Source organism: Orycteropus afer, unplaced genomic scaffold (genome assembly GCF_000298275.1).
Source record: "Orycteropus afer afer isolate SDZICR_OR568_19922 unplaced genomic scaffold, OryAfe1.0 scaffold00585, whole genome shotgun sequence".
Taxonomy (NCBI): domain Eukaryota; kingdom Metazoa; phylum Chordata; class Mammalia; order Tubulidentata; family Orycteropodidae; genus Orycteropus; species Orycteropus afer.
Window position 1 is genome coordinate 962,758 of NW_006922172.1, and position 4,105 is coordinate 966,862.

Sequence of the window (4,105 nt, forward strand, 5' to 3'; positions counted from 1 at the left end):
GCAAATTCTTCTGCTAGTTGGGATTTAGTCCACTTCTATATCCTTCCCTTCAAGGCTCAGGGGTCCAGGATTATCTTTTGTGTCTGTGTTAATTGGTTTCCCTTTTCTTTGTTGAAGAGCATCTGTGCAGTCTTTCTGCCTAGTCTGCCATCTTGCCTGAACTCTCTATAGACTTATTTTTTAAAATAAAAATGTTACTTAGTAAATCTTTTTCTTCATATGATGTTTTTAAAGAACTTTAGTTTATCATTAACAATAAATATATCATCTAATTGCCAAAACAGTTTTTGTCCCTAGTGCCATTAAAAGTATAAGACCAAGAAAATCTCATGTAAAAAATTAAAAAAAAAAAAAGCCAAAATACTAATAGGAAGTGATAAAACATGCATTATTTGTTTTTACCCTTCAGTAATCATGGGAGGACTTAAGGAAGAAACCCTTGCTCCTATTATTGTTTGAAGAATGCTAAGAAAGACTAAAATTATATCATTGTTTTGGAAAAGAATGTTCCTACTATGATGTTGATGAGGAATATGGTCCCTAGTCTTTGAAGGCAAGGGCAGACAACAGATTTATACAATTATAAGTAAATTTGGAATAGAAAACTATGGCTCTTACTTTAGTAAAGAGGTACTGAGATGGAAGTTAATTTGTTTTTAGAGATAGTTTATTGAGATCTTGATTCATATAGTAAGTTCACCAAGGAAACATGATAATACTTTTTTTGGAATATAGAGGCTCAGGTAAAAGACAAGTGGATATAATGTATACAAAAAAGCATTGAAAAATGTAAATTACTGAATAGGTGAATACACTTGAATATAGGTTAAAAAAAAAAAAAAACTGACAATATATGTGCATGTTTTAGAATTATCCTTTAAAATTTTTCTCCTAAAAATAAATGTAGTGTGAGCATATAAAAACAGTTTCCTCAAATGAGTTCTAAATTATTTCATACCAAGGTAAAGAAACTGAAGATATGGATGGTGAAATCTACAGAAGACATTTAGAAGCTATACTTGCAAATATATCTTTGAAGAACAATTTAGACCATTTATTGGCTAGGTAAGCTATTTTATTTATTTATCAATAGCAACTATATTGTTATTGTTATGTGCTGTTCATTTCACTCATAGGAATTCTGTATGAAAAGAGTAGAACTGCCCCCATAGGATTTCCTAGGCTCAAATCTTTACTGGAAAAGAGTGTCAGGACTTTTCTCCTGTGGAGCCACTGGTAGATTAGAAACCCACCCTTTCAGTTAGCAGCCATGTGCTTAACCATTGAGCCAACAGGGCTCCTAGTAACAACTGTGTTGTTGTTGTTGTTGTTAGGCACTGTTGGGTCAATTCCAACTCATAGCAACTCTATGTATAACAGATTTAAATGTCGTTCTTCAAGGACTGGTCACTCCTGATAACATATCCAATTTAATATGAGATGAGGTCTCACCATCCTCCTTTTTTTAGGAGCATTCTGTCTGTACTTCCTCCAAGACAGATTTGTTCATTCTTTAAGTATTCTTTGACAACACAACAATTAAATGCATAAGTTCTGCAGTCTTCCTTATTCATTGTCTGGCTCTCACATGCATGTGAGGCTATTGAAACTACCATGGCTTAGGCCAGGCACACCTTAATCTTCAAAGGGACGTCTTTACCTTCAAACACTTTAAAGAGGTCTTTTGCAACAGATTTGCCTGATGCAGTACATCATTTGATTTTTTGATTGCTGCTTCCATAGGTGTGGATCCAAATAAAATGATATCCTTGACAACTTTAGCTTTTTCCGTTTATGATGATGTTGCCAGTTTTCCAATTTCGAGGATTTTTGTTTTCTTTATGTTAAGTGTAATCTATATCAAAGTTTTTTTTTACCTTCATCAATAAGTGCTTCAAGTTGTCTTCATTTTCAGCAAGAAAAATTGTGTCATCTGCATATCTATGTTGTGTTGTTGTTGTTGTTGTTGTTATGTGCCATCGAGTTGGCCCCAACTCATAGCAACCCCTCCTTTGGTTTCCAAGGCAGTATCAGTACGGAAGTAGATTGCCCCATCTTCCTTCCGAGGAGTGGTTGATGGGTTTGAACTGCCAGCCTTCTGGTTAGCAGTCAAGTGCCTTAGGCACTATGCTGCCAGAGCTATATACTGAAATATAATTTATTTACCATACAGTTATCTTTTTTAAAGAGCACACTTCAGTAGCATTTAGTGCATTAATAATGCTGTGCAAAAAGTTTCAAAATTTCGTGTTCCTCCGGAATACCTTGTTCCCATTAATAATTACTCCCATACTTCTCTCCTCTTTTGTCCTGGTAACTACTGATTTGCTTTTTGTCTATGGGTACATATGGATTTACCTTTCTAGATACTTAGTATAAGAGGAATCTGGTAAAATATAACTTACTTGTCTAGCTTGTGTTACTTAGTATAATGTTTTTGAGTCCATCCAAGCTGTAACATGCATCACTACTTCATTACTTTTTTGTGACTGAATAATATTGAATTATATGTAATACCACCTTCGCTTATTCATTCATCCATTGATAAGACATTTGAGTTGTTTCCATCCTTTGGTTATTATAAATAATGCTGCTATAAACATTGATAGACAAATTTTTGTGTGTACATATGTTTTCATATTTCTTAAATCTGTATACCAAGGAGTAGAATTGGGGGGTCACATGGTAATTAATTCTGGTTACTAATGGATATTTATAGCTGTTTCTTATCATTTTGAGTCACCCCATATCAGCAGATAAAGATTTGAAAACTTTACTCTGAGGGGCTCATCTTCCAGCATTATATCAGACAGTGTTCTGTTGCTATTCACAAGGTTTTCCCTAGCTAATTTTTTTAAAAGTATACTACTAGGTCCTTCTTCCTAATCTAACTTAATGTGGAAGCTTGGCTGAAACCTGTCCACTGTGGGTGACTCTGCTGGTGTTTGAATACCACCAGTGGTATAGCTTCCAGTATCACAGCAACATGCAAACCAACACAGTACAGCAGACTGACTGATGACTGGTGGAATCTAGGAAGTATGAATCTAGGAAAATTGGAAGTCATCAAAAATAAAATGGAATGCATAAAGATCAGTATTGAGGCATTAGAGAGCTGAAATGGACTAGTATTCAGCTGTTTTGAATTGAAAAATAATACAGGCTGCTGTGCTGGGAATGAGAAATTGAAGAACTGTATCACATCCAAAATTAAAAAAAAAATTTTCAAGATCTGTCCTAAACTACAGTGTTGTCTATACCTATATGCCTACAAGGAATATTAGTTAATATAATTAAAGTTATACACTAACCAAATACCAGATGAAGAAATTGAAGGTTTTTACCAATTTCTGTCATCTGAAATTGATCAAACGTACAATCTAAATGTGTTGATAATTACTGGTGATTAGAATGTGAAAGTTGGTAACAGTGAAGGATTGGTAGTTGGAAGATACAGGTGAAAAGATGCCAGAGGTCACATGGTGGAAATTTGTAAGACTAATGACTTATTTATTGGAAATGCCTTTTTTGAACAATAAACAGCAACAATACATGTATACTACCCTGGATGGAGTACACAGGAATCAAATCAATTGTATCTGTCAGAGAGATAAGAAGCAGCTCAGTATCAGAAGAAGGCCGGGGGTCAGCTGTGGAACAGACCATCAACTGCTCATATGCAAGTTCAAATTGAAGCTGAAGAAAATTATAAAACAAGCACACAAGAGCCAAAATACAACCTTGAGTATATTCCACCTAAAGACCAGATGAGTTGTGGGATGACGTCAGGACATCATACATAAAGAAAGAAAAAGGTCATTAAAAAGGAAAGCAAGAAAAGACCAAAGTTGATGTCAGAGGAGACTCTGAAACTTGCTGTTGAATGTACAGTAGCTAACACTGCTTCGAACATTTCAAAGCGTGGCTCAAGAAAACAAGGCACAGTTTTATAAGAAAATGTGTTGTTATTGTTGTTGTTATGTGCCGTCGAGTCGGCCCCGACTCATAGCGACTCCTCCTTGGGTTTCCGAGGCAGTATCACTACGGAAGTAGGATTGCCCAACCTTCCTTCCGAGGAGTGGCTGGTGGGTTTGAACCGCCAGCC

General features: G+C 35.4%; 1 protein-coding gene across 1 annotated transcript in view; it reads left to right on the plus strand.

Annotated features, from left to right (window-relative positions):
* The window catches only part of HEATR1 (HEAT repeat containing 1), a 115,784-nt gene that overhangs the window by 14,153 nt on the left and 97,526 nt on the right, over positions 1-4,105 (plus strand). The gene's annotated exons all lie outside the window — the stretch shown is intronic.